Source organism: Salvia splendens, chromosome 11 (genome assembly GCF_004379255.2).
Source record: "Salvia splendens isolate huo1 chromosome 11, SspV2, whole genome shotgun sequence".
NCBI classification, from domain to species: Eukaryota; Viridiplantae; Streptophyta; class Magnoliopsida; order Lamiales; family Lamiaceae; genus Salvia; species Salvia splendens.
The window spans coordinates 16124400-16145657 of NC_056042.1; the positions used below are offsets into that span (position 1 = coordinate 16124400).

General features: G+C 36.1%; 1 protein-coding gene across 37 annotated transcripts in view; it reads left to right on the plus strand.

Annotated features, from left to right (window-relative positions):
* Positions 1–21258, plus strand: part of LOC121755597 (65-kDa microtubule-associated protein 2-like) — a 54199-nt gene that overhangs the window by 13552 nt on the left and 19389 nt on the right. For 21 of the 37 annotated variants that reach the window (XR_006040797.1, XR_006040798.1, XR_006040793.1 and 18 more), the window contains 15 exons: positions 25–121; positions 207–304; positions 403–612; positions 724–845; positions 918–981; positions 1096–1170; positions 1340–2265; positions 2880–2967; positions 3112–3219; positions 3324–3429; positions 3761–4107; positions 4494–4586; positions 4668–4770; positions 5085–5175; positions 5327–5532. The exons of 6 other annotated variants lie outside the window; for them this stretch is intronic. The gene's annotated coding sequence lies outside the window, so the exon portion shown is untranslated. Of the gene's footprint in view, positions 1–24; positions 122–206; positions 305–402; positions 613–723; positions 846–917; positions 1011–1095; positions 1171–1339; positions 2266–2879; positions 2968–3111; positions 3220–3323; positions 3430–3760; positions 4108–4493; positions 4587–4667; positions 4771–5084; positions 5176–5326; positions 5533–21258 lie in introns of all 37 variants that reach the window. 10 more of the 37 variants (XR_006040784.1, XR_006040787.1, XR_006040795.1 and 7 more) reach the window with 10 other exon arrangements.

Consider the following 21258-nt stretch of genomic DNA (forward strand, 5'->3'; position numbering starts at 1 on the left):
TACTTTTTTGTATTTTATTTTTAGAAAGTTTCAAAATGGTGAGAGAGGAAAGAGGCAGTTGCTGAACTAACCGAACTTGCATCAACCAAAAAGATTGCTCGTGAAGTTTTCTTGACCACAAGTCCGTAACTCAATCCAGGTTTTCTTGACCGCAAGGCTTGATTGATCATTTACATGAATGTGGCTCATGCATTGTATTCTTTTAGATGTCTTGAAATGCCTTGGCGACAACAAAAAGCATATGCTTGAGTGTGCATTGTGTACCTTGGATACTTGGCTTGGTGTTGCTCATTCTGATAAAATGGTCTGTAGTCTATTCGGAAAAGAGTGTTTTTCGAACTCCTGCTTTGAGTATCGTTGACCTCATCGTTTGTTGCTGTCTTCCACTACCATATATTACAGCTGTTCTCACAGACGCTAAAGTAGGCGCAAAAGGGCGCAAGGATTTTTTTTATTGGCTATCAAGACAACTTGCTGGATTGGTTGAGTGACGGCGCCAGACCTATCTTATATATCTCTCCCCTTATAGTGTCCAAAAATTTGAGAGATATACAAGGTTCTGTGCTTTAGCTATTATTGGCATACAACTGAAGCCATATGGAGCTTTGCAAGGTATTATGTTACTTTCCATTAACTCACTCATCTCCTAATAAAAAATATATTATGTTACTCCTCTTTTTCATATCATTTTATTATTTTTCTTATGCCACACATGAATTGCAGATAATTATGAATCTGGTGGATATGTTTCGTCAAGCACCACGTCAGAAAGCAGCCTAATGACAGCAAAACCAAATGGTCATGGCAACCACGAATCCTGGCATGGAAGCAGAAATGCATCTTCAGTATGTTTTCTGTGGTTAATATCTTTCTTCTGGACCATAATGTATTTTTTAATTGATGTCCTGTTTATTTAGATAGCTGAACCTAACAAGGGATCCAGGCAGTTTTTTCAAGACATTAACTTTCAGTTACAACAAGGTGACACGTTGTATTTTTAGGGAAACAAGGTGCAATTATTTTGGTAACGCTGCAAACAGTGCTGTATCTTTTATGGCAAGAAAGTAGATTATTAACTTAGTGTTACTCTCGCAGGATGACAGAGAAAGGATTATTGTTCGCAGATTCAAATTAGAAGAATTGCGTATAGAGGAAATTCAAGATCTTGAGGTTTCTGCTCTCTTTTAAGATTTCTATATTGATTTTATGAGATTAGCTTTTCAATACCACTGAGATGGCCTTCATACAACTTTTTTAGTAGAACTTTTTAGGACTTATTTTGATGTTGTGTGGCTTATGTATTGTTTTTGCATATGACGATATACTACATTCTTTATAGATGTTCGTAAGTGGCTTTGCTTACTTCTCAAACAGAATGATGTCATGAAACACTTTCGAGAGGATCTGCATTGGGCTGACTTCAAAAAGCTAAGTTGATGGAGTTGAGTCTCTAGTGCTTTCTTGTCTTTGTATGCTATATCTTTCCATGTGTTCCTCTTGGCAGATAAGTAGCCGGTTAAAATCCTTGCACTGCTGAACGAGATGGAGACACCCTCAAAGTTGCATCCAAATACTTTGGCGATAGGCTATAAGATTCTTGGTGAGCTTATAACTAACTATTGTTGGGTTGTTCATTTAGACTTTTCATACGAGTGATGGAGAAGAGGAAGGCAAGCCAGGAGATCCTAGAGCTGCCCTAAGATGCTCCGAGCGAGAATGTGTACGATTTTGACTGGTGCCTTTTCAAGATCTTGTAAATATGTCCTGACTGACCTTTTAACTAATAACGCCCCTAATATTGAAGATTCATGTCATGATTTTGATTAGTTGGGTGTTAATTGAGGTCTGAAGTTGTTATTGCTTTAGTTGCAGACTTTTTTTGAAGGCTTGCTTATACAGTTAAGTAGAGTACTCTTGATAGTTTCATCACGGAACTGTTGCTATGGCCTTTGGAAGTCAACTTTTGATAGGGTTCCACAGATGGATGATGGAAATCAACTTTTGAGAGCTTTGAATGTTCTGATGTTAAAGATTCTAGTAACTATCACTGTAAAACTTATTTGGCAAGCATGGCTAGTTTTTCTCTCTTCTTATGAATATAATTGTTGTTGGTGGCCGTATTGCACATGCAGGATAATGCATAACGCAGAGCGTACTTCATCATTTGATGTGCTTATAATCTCTTAAGATTTGATTATTACTACTTTGTCAACAATTGGTGCTCTTGGGACTGCAATGGGACAGCCACTTGAGAAGTCAAGCAAGGTATTCTCTTATACTATCAGTTACAGGTTTATTAGAAGTCAAGCAAGGTATTCTTACTTAATTATTTATTAAAAACATAATAATAATAATAATAATTATTATTATTACAATGCATAATTTTAATAATTTGATTCAATTTTCATATTAAGTTAGTTCAAGTATGTAACATAATAATAAGAAATAATATAATAATACTACTAATAATAATTATAGTCATTATTTTAAATTTTCATAATTAGTTATTTCTAAATTATAATAAAAACATAAAATAATAATAATTATTATTATTATAATGATGACGGTTTTGTGTTTTGATTATTGAACCATAAGTATTAGGCATATTATATAATTGGTTATGACATTATGCTTTCTTTAATAGCACATATATTACATTATGACATTGTTTTAATAGCACATATATTTCATTTTTTTTTATTTTCTAATTTTTGAATTGATATGTATGTATATTCATAATATTTTATCGATTGCCATATCCCGCGCCATACCTTTACGCCATATCCGAGTGGCGGTTTTTGCGTTGGCCGTCATACGCCATCCATAACATTGTTAATTACTAGTATTCTTTATGATAAATTTCTCTTATTTTTGCCGAGGATTATGGAATTGGAATACATCATTCGCCGTAAGTATATGATCACAAACATGCTCATGCTTAGTGGAAAGAAGCCTATTGTTGCATTGGTAAGTACAATGTAAAATATTACTATTACACAAGGAGACTCATTATGAGCACGTATTCTAGACGCCTAGCTACTTCACATAAACATATGGTTAACCACTGTTGACTCTCCCGTTTTGCTTGTTTTATACACATCTCTTTCTTAGTCGGCTGCCACTAAGAAAGCCACGTCTGGAAAATCTTGTATTAACAAGAAGGGTGATGGAGGACAAAAAACAAAAGTTTCTAAGCCTATGGAGCATGAAGATGTCGAGGTCAGAGCTGCTGTTTTTCCCCTCTTACCTGTTGTATGCTGAATACATTATTAGGGACACCCACGATAGATCTTTTTGACTAACTAAAACAGTTTTCTTTACAGCAAACTGAAATGAGTTTGGAAGAGATTTAGAGCAGATTAGGATCCCTTATTCAAGTAGAGACAATTACTCAACTAAAAAGTGTTGGGTGGAAAGAGCTGCTTGAAGGTTAGGGTTCAAATTACTGTTTGACCTTATTTGTAACAGTTGCATATTTAGGTCATATGTATGTGTTTTCCCACTTAAATTATGGTTTTGCATCGTGCGTTCATTTTATTATATCCCACTTTTTTGGGTGTAAACCTGTCCCTCAAACATATGAATTGCAACTTACTGAAAACAATGATTGCATGTTTGACTGCATGCTTTAATGAAATATTGAGGGTTTGTGGATGAGAAACCGTATGAATATCCAAAAATTTTATTACTTGATTGAGGTTTGCCAACTCTTTTAGCTGCCGGATGGCGCTAGACCTATCTTATATCTCTCCCCTTATAGGTATCAAAAAATTTGAGAGATATACAAGGTTCTGCTTTGGCTATTATTTGATAATGACTGAAGCCATATGGAGTTTTCAAGGTAGATTTGTTTTGTCAAGCATCGCGTTTAAAAGCAGCCTAAAGACAGAATAAATGGTCATGGCGACCGCGAATCTGGGCATGGAAGTAGAAATGCACCTTCAGTATGCGTTCTGTGGTTAATATCTTTCTTCTCAACCATATATCTTTCTTTTGAACCATAATTTTTTTGTTAATTGATGTCCTGTTTAGCCTAACAAGGGATACAGGCAAGAATCCATCTTGTGTGTTCAAGACATCAACATTAGCATGAAGGATTCAACCAAGGTTGGTACAAATTTATTTTTTAGGGAAACAAGGTGCAAATATTTTGGTAACTACAGGCTACAAACAGTGCTGTATCTTTTATGTAAACAAAGTGTATTATTAACTTAGTCTTACTCTCGTTGGTTGACACGGAAAGGATTATTGTTGCCAGATTCAAAATCGAAGAATTGCGTATAGAGCAAATTCAAGATCTTTAGGTTTCTGTTCTCTTTTAAGATTTCTTTATTAATTTTGTGGGATGCCTTCATACAACTTTTTAGAACTTTTGTCAGCTTTTGGGTTTGGGTAAATGGTGTAAGACCATCAGTGCTGACTTGTTTTTGCATCTGATGATATGTTTCATTCTTATAGATGTTAGAAAGTGACTTTGCTTACTTCTCAAACAGAATAATGTCATGAAATCTTTTGGGAGGATCTGATCGGAGGCTCTTAAGTGCTGACTTCAAAAGCAAGTTGATGGCATTGAGATGCTGCAGAAGGTTATTTCAACATAAATTCTAGTTTTGATTGTGTAACTTTTGAAATTTTCATTAAACCTTCGATTTGTTCATAATACACAGGCTCTTCCATCCATGGGAAGGGAGGTGATTGAAGTCTTAGATATATACTCTTGAAGTGGTTTGTGTTGTGGTTTTTGAATCCAACACATCATGCTTATTAAAGGTAAATAGGATTTTATTAATTTGTTTGCAGCATGCCCGTGGGCTTTGCTCTCTGAATTTATCAAATGGTATTTTTGAAAAAGAAATGAGTGATACCATATTTGATGAGTATACTCAGGAGACTTGTTATTGAACATTTGATTATTCAATATGTTTGTGGAATTGATGAATTACAAATTGTTATTGATTCTCTAATATCTAGCTCTCTAAGAGTGTTACATCTCGTTAATATATATGTTCTTATAATTCTTATTTACCATATTTAAACTATCTCGGATCATTTCTTGACTCTTGACCTTCTGTAACTTTGATAAGGTACTTGAATATCTTCGCGTGCTTCAGGATATGTTGAGAAGTGTGGGCTACATTGCGGTACCCCATCTTTCTTCCTTGCTTGGTTGATAAGGTAATGATGTGTTAAAGGTTTAGGGTTTACTGTCTATGTCTCAACCAGTATCCAAAGTCTTATTAAGCTAAGGAAGTTGTGGCAAGTGAATGCATAGTTATTACTTTTGTTTTGAACATCGTCTTTCTTGATAATTCTGCAAATTATGTAGGTGATAATATTTGGAGATATTTGGAAGCTTACTTAGAAGTTTAGTAAGTTGAGGTTCACATCAATTTTTCATCTGGTTCTTCCACTATAACAGTTCTTATGCCTTTTTGATTCGTGCACAAGAGATGGAGAAGAAGGAATGCAAGCCTTGAGAAGCTAGAGCTGCCCTAAGACTACTCTCCGTCCGAGAAAATATGTGCAGTTTGTGTATACTTCCTAATCTGTGCAATGTGTATATTGTATTTATATTTGTATATAGTGTGTTTATAGCGTGTGTATTATGTGCAGTGTGTATATGTGTGTAGTGCTTGTATTTTGTATTTAGAGCGTGTAATTTTTGTATAGTGTGTGTCTTTTGTGTATAGTGTGTTTATAGTATGTGCTATGTGTATTTTCAGTTCATGTATATCTTGTATCTTGTGTATTGTGTGTATTTTTTGGTAGAATGTGTAGTGTGTTGTTCGTATTTTTGCATAATGTGTGCAGTGTGTTACACTTTGTATATTGTGTGTGTAGTGTATATTTTCTATGTGTATGTCTAGTGCGTGCATTTTGTGTATACAGTGTATATTTGGTTTATAGTGTGTAATTTGCGTATTTTGTATATATAGTGTGTAATGTGTAGTGTTGTATATGTGTGTATTTTGTGTATGCTTTGTATATTTTTTGTATGTGTGTGTAGCGCATTGTTATTTTGTGTTTACAGGGCATGTACTTTGTTTATAGGTTGTGTAAGTATGTGTGTTGTGCATGTAGTTATTTTTGTGTATATATGCCTGTAGTGTATATTTTTGTAGGTGTGTGTTTGTATAGTGTGTGATGGATTTTTTGTTTACATTGTGTTTACTTTTTTATAGGTTAGTATGAATGCGTAATGTGTGTACTTTGCTTATAATATGTGTAGTTTGTGTATATTGTGTAATTTATGCAGTGTGAATTTACCTACATGAGTATTTTTTATTTATAGCGTAGGTGTTTGTATTGTGTGTGCGGTGTGTATAATGTATATATATTTTGTGTAATATAGTTTGTGTGTAGCGTCGTGTTTGTTATAGGTTGTGTATTGTGTGCAATGTAAGTAGTGTGGAGCGTGTAAAGTATGTGCATTGTTGTGTAAAGTATGTGCATTGTGAGTATAGTGCTGCATAGTGTGAAGTATGTGTATTTTGGGTATAGTGCTGCATAGTGTGATTTGTGTATATTGTATTTTGTCCGTTTGTCTTGTGTATAGTGTATTTTGTCCGTATTTTATGTGTAGTGTGAAGTTTGCACTTCGTGTATAGTGTGTGTATTGTGTTCAACGTATGTAGTGTGTAGTGTGAAGTTTGCACTTCGTGTATAGCGTGTGTGTATTGTGTTCATAGTGCAATGTATTGTGTTATTTTGTGTTTAGTGTATGATATGTGAAGTGTGTGTATTTTGTGTATACTTTGTGTATAGTTTGTGTTAAACTTGTATCAGTGCGTGTATTTTGTGTGTTACTTGTACCCAGTGCGTGTATTTTTTGTATAGTGTGTGCTATGTGTAGGTACATGGTGTGTGTGTTTTTTGTATAGTTTGTGTCAAGTGCGTGTATTTTGCGTATAGTGTGTTATGTGCCTTATTTTCAATTTATCTATATTTTGTGTATATGGTGTGTTTTTTTAAGCATATTTAGTATGTATATTTTGTGTGTGTAGTTGTGTATTTTTTGTATAATGTTTGTAGTGAATTACACATTGAGAATTGTGTGTATAGTATGTATTTTCTGTATATATGCTAGTAACAGTATTTTGTGTATATAGTGTATGTGTAATTTGCATATTTTGTGTGTAATGTGTGTATTTTTTGCATAGTGTATGTGTAAATTGTTTGTTTTTTGTGTATAGTTTGTATTGTGTGTATTTTTTGCATAGTGTATGTGTAAAGTGTGTGTTTTATGTATAGTTTGTAATGTGTGTATTTTTTGCATAGTGTATGTGTAAAGTGTTTGTTTTTTGTGTATAGTTTGATTAGTATATTTGGTTTGTGTATGATTGCAATGTACTATGCGTGCGTGTAATGCGTGTATTTTTGTTTGCTATGTAGTATGTGAAGTTTACGTATTTTGTTCACAGTGTGTGTTTTGTGTATAGTTTAAGTAGTATGTTCGGTTGCAATGTATTGTGTGTATAACGTGTATAATGTATATGTGTGTATTTTCAGTTCTTGCATATGTTGTGTATGGTGTGTGTTTTTTATAGTATGTGTAGTGTGTGTAGTTGTTTGTATTTTTTTACATAATGTCTGTTGTGTGTATTGTGTGTGCACGCGCGGTTTGTATCTTCTGTATGTATGTATAGTGCGTGCATATTGTGTATATAATGTGTATTTGGTTTATAGTGTATGTGTAACTCGTGCATTTTGTGTATAGTGTGCGTAATGTGTATCGTGTAGTATATATGTAGTGTTATATATTTAGTAGGGTGTGTAGCTGATAGTATTTTTTGCATAATGTGTGCAGTGTGTTTCACCTTTTATATTATGTGTGTGCAATATGTATTTTGTGTGTGTTGTGTGTTTTGTGTAGTGCATGTATTTTTTGTATATGTGTGTGTGCAGTGTATGTTTTATGTACTTGTACGAATTTTCTGAATAGTGTGTGTATTGTGAATGTATTTTTTGTATGGTGTATTTTGTGTGTTTGCAGTGCATTGTATTTTGTGTGTACAAAGCATACACTTTGTTATGTGTGTTTTGAGTACTTGTATTTTGTGTATAGTATGTATTTTGTGCTTGTGTATTGTGAGTTTCAAATGCGTGTTGCATATGTAGTGTGTGTCTTTTGTGTATAGTGTGTTTATAGTATGTGCTATGTGTATTTTCAGTTCATGTATATCTTGTATCTTGTGTATAGTCTGTATTTTTTGGTAGAATGTGTAGTGTGTTGTTCGTATTTTTTGGATAATGTGTGCAGTGTGTTACACTTTGTATATTGTGTGTGTAGTGTATATTTTCTAATGTATATGTCTAGTGCGTGCATTTTGTGTATATAGTGTATATTTGGTTTAGAGCGTGTAATTTGCGTATTTTGTATATATAGTGTGTAATGTGTAGTGTTGTATATGTGTGTATTTTGTGTACGCTTTGTATATTTTTTGTATGTGTGTAGCGCATTGTTATTTTGTGTTTACAGGGCATGTACTTTGTTTATAGGTTGTGTAAGTATGTGTGTTGTTTATAGGTTGTGTAAGTATGTGTGTTGTGCATGTATTTTTGTGTATATATATATGCCTGTAGTGTATATTTTTTGTAGGTGTGTGTTTGTATAGTGTGTGATGGATTTTTTGTTTACATTGCGTTTACTTTGTTTATAGGTTAGTATGAATGCGTAATGTGTGTACTTTGCTTATAATATGTGTAGTTTGTGTATATTGTGTATATTGTGTATAGTGTGTATTGTGTATGGATTTTTTGTATAGTGTATGTTTTTTGTACTTGTACGAATTTTCTGTATGGTGTGTGTATTGTGTATGGATTTTTTGTATAGTGTATTTTGTGTGTTTGCAGTGCATTGTATTTTGTGTTTACAAAGTATACACTTTGTTATGTGTGTTTGGAGTACTTGTATTTTGTGTATAGTATGTATTTTGTGCTTGTGTATTGTGTGTTTCAAATGCGTGTTGCATATGTAGTGTGTGTCTTTTGTGTATAGTGTGTTTATAGTATGTGCTATGTGTATTTTCAGTTCATGTATATCTTGTATCTTGTGTATAGTCTGTATTTTTTGGTAGAATGTGTAGTGTGTTGTTCGTATTTTTTGGATAATGTGTGCAGTGTGTTACACTTTGTATATTGTGTGTGTAGTGTATATTTTCTAATGTATATGTCTAGTGCGTGCATTTTGTGTATATAGTGTATATTTGGTTTATAGCGTGTAATTTGCGTATTTTGTATATATAGTGTGTAATGTGTAGTGTTGTATATGTGTGTATTTTGTGTATGCTTTGTATATTTTTTGTATGTGTGTGTAGCGCATTGTTATTTTGTGTTTACAGGGCATGTACTTTGTTTATAGGTTGTGTAAGTATGTGTGTTGTTTATAGGTTGTGTAAGTATGTGTGTTGTGCATGTATTTTTGTGTATATATATATGCCTGTAGTGTATATTTTTTGTAGGTGTGTGTTTGTATAGTGTGTGATGGATTTTTTGTTTACATTGCGTTTACTTTGTTTATAGGTTAGTATGAATGCGTAATGTGTGTACTTTGCTTATAATATGTGTAGTTTGTGTATATTGTGTATATTGTGTATAGTGTGTATTGTGTATGGATTTTTTGTATAGTGTATGTTTTTTGTACTTGTACGAATTTTCTGTATGGTGTGTGTATTGTGTATGGATTTTTTGTATAGTGTATTTTGTGTGTTTGCAGTGCATTGTATTTTGTGTTTACAAAGTATACACTTTGTTATGTGTGTTTGGAGTACTTGTATTTTGTGTATAGTATGTATTTTGTGCTTGTGTATTGTGTGTTTCAAATGCGTGTTGCATATGTAGTGTGTGTCTTTTGTGTATAGTGTGTTTATAGTATGTGCTATGTGTATTTTCAGTTCATGTATATCTTGTATCTTGTGTATAGTCTGTATTTTTGGTAGAATGTGTAGTGTGTTGTTCGTATTTTTTGGATAATGTGTGCAGTGTGTTACACTTTGTATATTGTGTGTGTAGTGTATATTTTCTAATGTATATGTCTAGTGCGTGCATTTTGTGTATATAGTGTATATTTGGTTTATAGCGTGTAATTTGCGTATTTTGTATATATAGTGTGTAATGTGTAGTGTTGTATATGTGTGTATTTTGTGTATGCTTTGTATATTTTTTGTATGTGTGTGTAGCGCATTGTTATTTTGTGTTTACAGGGCATGTACTTTGTTTATAGGTTGTGTAAGTATGTGTGTTGTTTATAGGTTGTGTAAGTATGTGTGTTGTGCATGTATTTTTGTGTATATATATATGCCTGTAGTGTATATTTTTTGTAGGTGTGTGTTTGTATAGTGTGTGATGGATTTTTTGTTTACATTGCGTTTACTTTGTTTATAGGTTAGTATGAATGCGTAATGTGTGTACTTTGCTTATAATATGTGTAGTTTGTGTATATTGTGTATAGTGTGTATTGTGTATGGATTTTTTGTATAGTGTATGTTTTTTGTACTTGTACAAATTTTCTGTATGGTGTGTGTATTGTGTATGGATTTTTTGTATAGTGTATTTTGTGTGTTTGCAGTGCATTGTATTTTGTGTTTACAAAGCATACACTTTGTTATGTGTGTTTGGAGTACTTGTATTTTGTGTATAGTATGTATTTTGTGCTTGTGTATTGTGAGTTTCAAATGCGTGTTGCATATGTAGTGTGTGTCTTTTGTGTATAGTGTGTTTATAGTATGTGCTATGTGTATTTTCAGTTCATGTATATCTTGTATCTTGTGTATAGTCTGTATTTTTTGGTAGAATGTGTAGTGTGTTGTTCGTATTTTTTGGATAATGTGTGCAGTGTGTTACACTTTGTATATTGTGTGTGTAGTGTATATTTTCTAATGTATATGTCTAGTGCGTGCATTTTTGACGATCTCGCCGCTGTGATTACCACGACAATGGTGCTGCAAATTAAGTGAAGAAGAGAGATTAGGAATTTCACTCCTATTTTGGCTTTTCACGTGAGGTGAGAAGTAATGAAGTTTTGGGCCTTTTCTTTATTTAAATGATTGGGCCATGTGAATTAATTTTAAGTGTTGGGCCATGTGTTTTGATTAAGGAAATGGATTACATTACATCAAAGGGTGACTCTATGCACGCTCCTCGATAACGGAATGGAACACAAGTTAAGGCTTTAAACGAATGAGGTGGGCTTTATTACTTAAACTCCTTTATTTGCAATGATATGTAAATGGTGAGATAAGGGTGGTTTAAATGTTATGTCATGCCGTACTTTATGTTTTGAATTGTCTATCTGATTGTCTACTAGGATAATATCCTACTAGACTTTGATGGTTAACGAATTCGGGTCTGACTAGGGAGTGAGTCCCTACTCAGACTAGTGCACTGATGGGGATCGTGAGCCGTCCTTTGTGGTCGGCCGGTCCAGTGATCGAGTTTGTGGCCACATTCTCGTTTCACATGATGGTTCAGATAAGGTATAATGATGGAGGATGATGATGATGGGTTGCGCAGCCATGTTTTACGATGGAAATGATTTTAGTGTTTCTCGGCATTTTTTTTAAAGTAAAACCCGAGTTTCACTCAATGATGGCTTGACATAACTTTATTGATGAAATGTATTTTTGGGCATGAGTTCACTGAGTGCATCAAGTACTCAGCCCCTGCATATGTTTTCCCTATGTGCAGGTTGAGCGTGGACAGGAGACGGAGGATGTTGAGCATTTGGACAAAGACAGTATTCAATAAATGTTCCGGTTGCTATTGTGTCTTCATACATAGTAGTAGCTAACTCTCAAATGCTTCCGCTACGTCAAGTTTTAGAACTCTGATGTTTTCTTTATTCCGTTGGATTATTTTTATTCAAACTATGTTGCTTCGTGATCTAAGACTATGATTTGATAATGAAGTTTCGTCTTTTGATCTACATATCGTACCCCCTTGATTGTTTTCCCCCTTCTTCCCCGCTTCTTAATTCCCCCATTAGTCGCGATCCACCGTGCTTTCTATATTTAGGAAGTGCGGTCGTGACAGTTATCCAGTGCGTGTATTTTGTGTGTTACTTGTACCCAGTGCGTGTATTTTTTGTATAGTGTGTGCTATGTGTAGGTACATGGTGTGTGTTTTTTGTATAGTTTGTGTCCAGTGCGTGTATTTTGCGTATAGTGTGTTATGTGTCTTATTTTCAATTAGCAACGACATGTATTTTTTAACAACGACATGTATTTTTTAACAAGTACGGCATGTACGGTAGAAAGGCTGCAATTAACAAGTACGGCATGTACGGCAGAATTAACAAGTACGGCAGAAAGGCTGCAAATAACAAACTGAAACTCTAACTAACAACGACATGTATTTTTTAACTGAATCAAAAATGAAGATGAAGAAAACAGAGCACGTACCTAGATTCGAACAGAATATAAAAGTTGGGTCGTCGGAAACTTGCAACAAACCGGAAATAACAATGATCTACATATACTCGACGGAATGAAATGAAAACATGAAGGCTAGGCATAAATTTAAACCAACTCTGCTTGGATTCAGGTCGGATGCTTAATCCACTCCGGATCCAAGCGATCCGAACCAAACAACAACCTCAATCAACTCTATAACTTCCGATCTAACAGATCTAAACCGATCAACACCGAATTCAAACGATTCCACTCAACTCAGCTACAACACCAAATTCAAACATCCGATTCAACCAACAACAAACTCTGATCAACCCGATCCAGCCATTACTCTGCACAAATTCAGTGAACAATTGCGAAACGCATCCAACACAAGTAAACTAACTCAAACTCCAGATAATCACAGAAAGGAAATCAGAAATCAACATCAACAACATGACAGAAAATTAAACTTGCATTAAACACAGAAATATTCGGTAAAAAAAACAGAGGGCCGAGCTCCGAACAGCGAAGCTCGGTGAAATCCACAAAATACGAGAAAATAAAATGGAACTTGTTTCTTCGCCCTCGACAGGACGGTGTTACAACCCAACTGAAATGCGAGAAAGCGAAAAGTGAACCCAAAATGCAAACCCCCAGAATTTCCCTCTAAAGAACCCAAGTGTGTAAAAGACAAAAGTGAGCTACGAGCCACAGACTATTAATGAGGCCTCCCCCGAGAAGAGCCCTCCAGAATGCATGATTCCTTCCTTATATAGGTGCAGACATAATCTTCTAGAAGCCTTCGTAGAAATCTCCATTCTACCCTTCAGCTCCGAGATTTCCTCCGTCTTGCAATTTGCTCCACAATGCTCACTCATTCGCCAGTTTCCTCGGACCATGTGATTGTCCTCTCTCTTTCCTGAACCTGGCGAAATTCTTCTACACACCTGGCTTAAAACGTATGTTAGACCTCGTAATTATATGAATTTATCCCCTAGACATATGCATGAAATTAGCCTTATCAACTATTATTTTCTTGCAACTCTTGACGCACCGGAATAGACCGACCCTTATATTCAATGGGCTAAAACTTCATAGCATAAAAATATTCCTACCTCATATCCTAAGATGAGATGAGACTGATATAAACTACTCCTATGGAAATAGTTATTTTTTTTATACCATGCCCATGAAACACTTCAATTTTAAAATATAATATTGCATAATAAATTAGTACTATTATAAATAACATTGACGAATCATAGTTGCAGCAAGCATGCCATGATAGATATTAGACCATGAAGATAAAAGACAATGCAAAAAGTAAAAGCTAAAATTCTTGAAGAACTACATTATACTTCCTCCATCCCACAATAGGAGTCACATTTGTTGTGGACACGAGTTTTAAGAAATACTATAAAGAATAGTGGTTGAAAAGTTAGTGGAATATGAGGTCTACTTTTTGATATTATTTTTATAATATGATGTGAGTGAAATGGGTTAATTGAATGTAACACATACTTACCATTTATGGTAAAAGTGAAATTTGACTCTTATTGTGAGATGAAGCAAAATGACAAAATGTGACTTTTATTGTGGGATGGAGAGAGTATTAAACTTTTAATATACTTATTCTATTCCATTCATCACTCTTTTATAAGTTGTTCTAAATACATAAATACGAAAGATTTTAACTTCTGAGTTTACAAGGATCGTGATTTGATTTTTTTAATAATTATTCCCTTAAGAGTAAAGGTCAAATGTGGTCCTAAACATATGACGTTTTTACGATTTTGGTCTGAGACTTTACTTTTTGAATTATTTCATCCCACATATTTAAAATCGGGCCAGACTCAGTAAAAAATGGACGGTGCCGAGAAAAACAAACAGTCAACAGTTGTTTAGTCAATTTTGACCCATTTAAGTATTTTAAATATGAAATTATTTTTTTAAAAATAAAAAATTATTACTCTTAAAAAACTAAATATAAAGAACCCTTCTCTCTTTTCCTGCCGCTTTTTCTTCACCGCCGCCACCACCCCCGCCCTGCCCCTCCGGCGACGCCGTCGCATTCCTCATCACCTCCGCTGCCCTCCAAAACCCCCCACACCCTCCTCCCCACCGACTTCCCCCCTCAAGATTCCTACCTCGCTGTCGAATTCGACACCAACGACAATCACATCGCAATCGCCATCGCCATCGACAACTCCATCATCCTAATTTCCTCCTCCACCACGAGAATCAGCCTCAAAGACGACAAAGAAATTAATAGTAGTAATTAAATAGATTACAATAGCACACGAGGTAATTCCAATATAGCTTACATAGGTTCCATTTCCACACCAACTTCAATAACATCCCGAATCTGTTTCTGCAGAATTGGAAACATACTCCCTCCGTCTCGGGCTACTCGCCCATTTCCTTTTCGGCTCGGAGATTAAGGAATGAGTGTATAGGAAAGTCAAAAATGACGGCGGTAGGTGAAATTTTTTACTAAAAATGGAAAGAGTGCAAGTAACTTGGGACGCCCAAAAAGGAAATAAGTGCGAGTAGTGCGGGACGGAGGGAGTACAACTCAATGATGCAATTTTTATTAGCACTATAAATACTTGCTAGTATATATAGTAGGAATAGTATAGTTAAAGGTTAGTACCATATATCGATCACGGGGAAAACAAACACATATTGTCTATCTTCTACTAAAACTCAATTACTATTAGGAAAAACGAAAGTTTTGGAGATTTTTAAAAACAAAGAACTTTTGAAAGCAAAGAAACAACTAATTGCAAATAAACATGAAGATAAAAGTATAGAGATAAGGGAATTCCAGGGATGTGCTTTCACACTTATGGTCATACAAATTCCAACTACAACACCCTAGCACAGTTCTTGCTTTGATAGAATGAGAGTCACATAGGTTATGCGACGTCGACTGCACCGTGACAGCAGCTCGCGGACCGCAGCTCGCGAACAGCAGCAACGGTGCCGGCGTCGAGTGCGAACAGCTCCGTGACCGGCGGACAGCAGCTCGCGTTGATAAATCAGCGGCCAAGACGAGCAGCGACGGTGCTGTGATGGAGACGGTGAGGAGAAAGGCCGGGGCAGCGGCGTGAACCAGCAAAGTGACGATCTCGCCGCTGTGATTACCACGACAATGGTGCTGCAAATTAAGTGAAGAAGAGAGATTAGGAATTTCACTCCTATTTTGGCTTTTCACGTGAGGTGAGAAGTAATGAAGTTTTGGGCCTTTTCTTTATTTAAATGATTGGGCCATGTGAATTAATTTTAAGTGTTGGGCCATGTGTTTTGATTAAGGAAATGGATTACATTACATCAAAGGGTGACTCTATGCACGCTCCTCGATAACGGAATGGAACACAAGTTAAGGCTTTAAACGAATGAGGTGGGCTTTATTACTTAAACTCCTTTATTTGCAATGATATGTAAATGGTGAGATAAGGGTGGTTTAAATGTTATGTCATGCCGTACTTTATGTTTTGAATTGTCTATCTGATTGTCTACTAGGATAATATCCTACTAGACTTTGATGGTTAACGAATTCGGGTCTGACTAGGGAGTGAGTCCCTACTCAGACTAGTGCACTGATGGGGATCGTGAGCCGTCCTTTGTGGTCGGCCGGTCCAGTGATCGAGTTTGTGGCCACATTCTCGTTTCACATGATGGTTCAGATATGGTATAATGATGGAGGATGATGATGATGGGCTGCGCAGCCATGTTTTACGATGGAAATGATTTTAGTGTTTCTCGGCATTTTTTTTAAAGTAAAACCCGAGTTTCACTCAATGATAGCTTGACATAACTTTATGGATGAAATGTATTTTTGGGCATGAGTTCACTGAGTGCATCAAGTACTCAGCCCCTGCATATGTTTTCCCTATGTGCAGGTTGAGCGTGGACGGGAGACGGAGGATGTTGAGCATTTGGACAAAGACAGTATTCAATAAATGTTCCGGCTGCTATTGTGTCTTCATACATAGTAGTAGCTAACTCTCAAATGCTTCCGCTACGTCAAGTTTTAGAACTCTGATGTTTTCTTTATTCCGTTGGATTATTTTTATTCAAACTATGTTGCTTCGTGATCTAAGACTATGATTTGATAATGAAGTTTCGTCTTTTGATCTACATATCGTACCCCTTGATTGTTTTCCCCCTTCTTCCCCGCTTCTTAATTCCCCTATTAGTCGCGATCCACCGTGCTTTCTATATTTAGGAAGTGCGGTCGTGACAGTTATCCAATGCGTGTATTTTGTGTGTTACTTGTACCCAGTGCGTGTATTTTTTGTATAGTGTGTGCTATGTGTAGGTACATGGTGTGTGTTTTTTGTATAGTTTGTATCCAGTGCGTGTATTTTGCGTATAGTGTGTTATGTGTCTTATTTTCAATTAGCAACGACATGTATTTTTTAACAACGACATGTATTTTTTAACAAGTACGGCATGTACGGTAGAAAGGCTGCAATTAACAAGTACGGCATGTACGGCAGAATTAACAAGTACGGCAGAAAGGCTGCAAATAACAAACTGAAACTCTAACTAACAACGACATGTATTTTTTAACTGAATCAAAAATGAAGATGAAGAAAACAGAGCACGTACCTAGATTCGAACAGAATATAAAAGTTGGGTCGTCGGAAACTTGCAACAAACCGGAAATAACAATGATCTACATATACTCGACGGAATGAAATGAAAACATGAAGGCTAGGCATAAATTTAAACCAACTCTGCTTGGATTCAGGTCGGATGCTTAATCCACTCCGGATCCAAGCGATCCGAACCAAGCAACAACCTCAATCAACTCTATAACTTCTGATCTAACAGATCTAAACCGATCAACACCGAATTCAAACGATTCCACTCAACTCAGCTACAACACCAAATTCAAACATCCGATTCAACCAACAACAAACTCTGATCAACCCGATCCAGCCATTACTCTGCACAAATTCAGTGAACAATTGCGAAACGCATCCAACACAAGTAAACTAACTCAAACTCCAGATAATCACAGAAAGGAAATCAGAAATCAACATCAACAACATGACAGAAAATTAAACTTGCATTAAACACAGAAATATTCGGTAAAAAAAAACAGAGGGCCGAGCTCCGAACAGCGAAGCTCGGTGAAATCCACAAAATACGAGAAAATAAAATGGAACTTGTTTCTTCGCCCTCGACAGGACGGTGTTACAACCCAACTGAAATGCGAGAAAGCGAAAAGTGAACCCAAAATGCAAACCCCCAGAATTTCCCTCTAAAGAACCCAAGTGTGTAAAAGAAAAAAGTGAGCTACGAGCCACAGACTATTAATGAGGCCTCCCCCGAGAAGAGCCCTCCAGAATGCATGATTCCTTCCTTATATAGGTGCAGACATAATCTTCTAGAAGCCTTCGTAGAAATCTCCATTCTACCCTTCAGCTCCGAGATTTCCTCCGTCTTGCAATTTGCTCCACAATGCTCACTCATTCGCCAGTTTCCTCGGACCATGTGATTGTCCTCTCTCTTTCCTGAACCTGGCGAAATTCTTCTACACACCTGGCTTAAAACGTATGTTAGACCTCGTAATTATATGAATTTATCCCCTAGACATATGCATGAAATTAGCCTTATCAACTATTATTTTCTTGCAACTCTTGACGCACCGGAATAGACCGACCCTTATATTCAATGGGCTAAAACTTCATAGCATAAAAATATTCCTACCTCATATCCTAAGATGAGATGAGACTGATATAAACTACTCCTATGGAAATAGTTATTTTTTTTATACCATGCCCATGAAACACTTCAATTTTAAAATATAATATTGCATAATAAAATTAGTACTATTATAAATAACATTGACGAATCATAGTTGCAGCAAGCATGCCATGATAGATATTAGACCATGAAGATAAAAGACAATGCAAAAAGTAAAAGCTAAAATTCTTGAAGAACTACATTATACTTCCTCCATCCCACAATAGGAGTCACATTTGTTGTGGACACAAGTTTTAAGAAATACTATAAAGAATAGTTGTTGAAAAGTTAGTGGAATATGAGGTCTACTTTTTGATATTATTTTTATAATATGATGTGAGTGAAATGGGTTAATTGAATGTAACACATACTTACCATTTATGGTAAAAGTGAAATTTGACTCTTATTGTGAGATGAAGCAAAATGACAAAATGTGACTTTTATTGTGGGATGGAGAGAGTATTAAACTTTTAATATACTTATTCTATTCCATTCATCACTCTTTTATAAGTTGTTCTAAATACATAAATACGAAAGATTTTAACTTCTGAGTTTACAAGGATCGTGATTTGATTTTTTTAATAATTATTCCCTTAAGAGTAAAGGTCAAATGTGGTCCTAAACATATGACGTTTTTACGATTTTGGTCTTAGACTTTACTTTTTGAATTATTTCATCCCACATATTTAAAATCGGGCCAGACTCAGTAAAAAATGGACGGTGCCGAGAAAAACAAACAGTCAACAGTTGTTTAGTCAATTTTGACCCATTTAAGTATTTTAATTATGAAATTATTTTTTTAAAAATAAAAAATTATTACTCTTAAAAAACTAAATATAAAGAACCCTTCTCTCTTTTCCTGCCGCTTTTTCTTCACCGCCGCCACCACCCCCGCCCTGCCCCTCCGGCGACGCCGTCGCATTCCTCATCACCTCCGCTGCCCTCCAAAACCCCCCACACCCTCCTCCCCACCGACTTCCCCCCTCAAGATTCCTACCTCGCTGTCGAATTCGACACCAACGACAACCACATCGCAATCGCCATCGCCATCGACAACTCCATCATCCTAATTTCCTCCTCCACCGCGAGAATCAGCCTCAAAGACGACAAAGAAATTAATAGTAGTAATTAAATAGATTACAATAGCACACGAGGTAATTCCAATATAGCTTACATAGGTTCCATTTCCACACCAACTTCAATAACATCCCGAATCTGTTTCTGCAGAATTGGAAACATACTCCCTCCGTCCCGGGCTACTCGCCCATTTCCTTTTCGGCTCGGAGATTAAGGAATGAGTGTATAGGAAAGTAAAAAATGACGGCGGTAGGTGAAATTTTTTACTAAAAATGGAAAGAGTGCAAGTAACTTGGGACGCCCAAAAAGGAAATAAGTGCGAGTAGTGCGGGACGGAGGGAGTACAACTCAATGATGCAATTTTTATTAGCACTATAAATACTTGCTAGTATATATAGTAGGAATAGTATAGTTAAAGGTTAGTACCATATATCGATCACGGGGAAAACAAACACATATTGTCTATCTTCTACTAAAACTCAATTACTATTAGGAAAAACGAAAGTTTTGGAGATTTTTAAAAACAAAGAACTTTTGAAAGCAAAGAAACAACTAATTGCAAATAAACATGAAGATAAAAGTATAGAGATAAGGGAATTCCAGGGATGTGCTTTCACACTTATGGTCATACAAATTCCAACTACAACACCCTAGCACAGTTCTTGCTTTGATAGAATGAGAGTCACATAGGTTATGCGACGTCGACTGCACCGTGACAGCAGCTCGCGGACCGCAGCTCGCGAACAGCAGCAACGGTGCCGGCGTCGAGTGCGAACAGCTCCGTGACCGGCGGACAGCAGCTCGCGTTGATAAATCAGCGGCCAAGACGAGCAGCGACGGTGCTGTAATGGAGACGGTGAGGAGAAAGGCCGGGGCAGCGGCGTGAACCAGCAAAGTGACGATCTCGCCGCTGTGATTACCACGACAATGGTGCTGCAAATTAAGTGAAGAAGAGAGATTAGGAATTTCACTCCTATTTTGGCTTTTCACGTGAGGTGAGAAGTAATGAAGTTTTGGGCCTTTTCTTTATTTAAATGATTGGGCCATGTGAATTAATTTTAAGTGTTGGGCCATGTGTTTTGATTAAGGAAATGGATTACATTACATCAAAGGGTGACTCTATGCACGCTCCTCGATAACGGAATGGAACACAAGTTAAGGCTTTAAACGAATGAGGTGGGCTTTATTACTTAAACTCCTTTATTTGCAATGATATGTAAATGGTGAGATAAGGGTGGTTTAAATGTTATGTCATGCCGTACTTTATGTTTTGAATTGTCTATCTGATTGTCTACTAGGATAATATCCTACTAGACTTTGATGGTTAACGAATTCGGGTCTGACTAGGGAGTGAGTCCCTACTCAGACTAGTGCACTGATGGGGATCGTGAGCCGTCCTTTGTGGTCGGCCGGTCCAGTGATCGAGTTTGTGGCCACATTCTCGTTTCACATGATGGTTCAGATATGGTATAATGATGGAGGATGATGATGATGGGCTGCGCAGCCATGTTTTACGATGGAAATGATTTTAGTGTTTCTCGGCATTTTTTTTAAAGTAAAACCCGAGTTTCACTCAATGATGGCTTGACATAACTTTATTGATGAAATGTATTTTTGGGCATGAGTTCACTGAGTGCATCAAGTACTCAGCCCCTGCATATGTTTTCCCTATGTGCAGGTTGAGCGTGGACGGGAGACGGAGGATGTTGAGCATTTGGACAAAGACAGTATTCAATAAATGTTCCGGTTGCTATTGTGTCTTCATACATAGTAGTAGCTAACTCTCAAATGCTTCCGCTACGTCAAGTTTTAGAACTCTGATGTTTTCTTTATTCCGTTGGATTATTTTTATTCAAACTATGTTGCTTCGTGATCTAAGACTATGATTTGATAATGAAGTTTCGTCTTTTGATCTACATATCGTACCCCCTTGATTGTTTTCCCCCTTCTTCCCCGCTTCTTAATTCCCCCATTAGTCGCGATCCACCGTGCTTTCTATATTTAGGAAGTACGGTCGTGACAGTTATCCAGT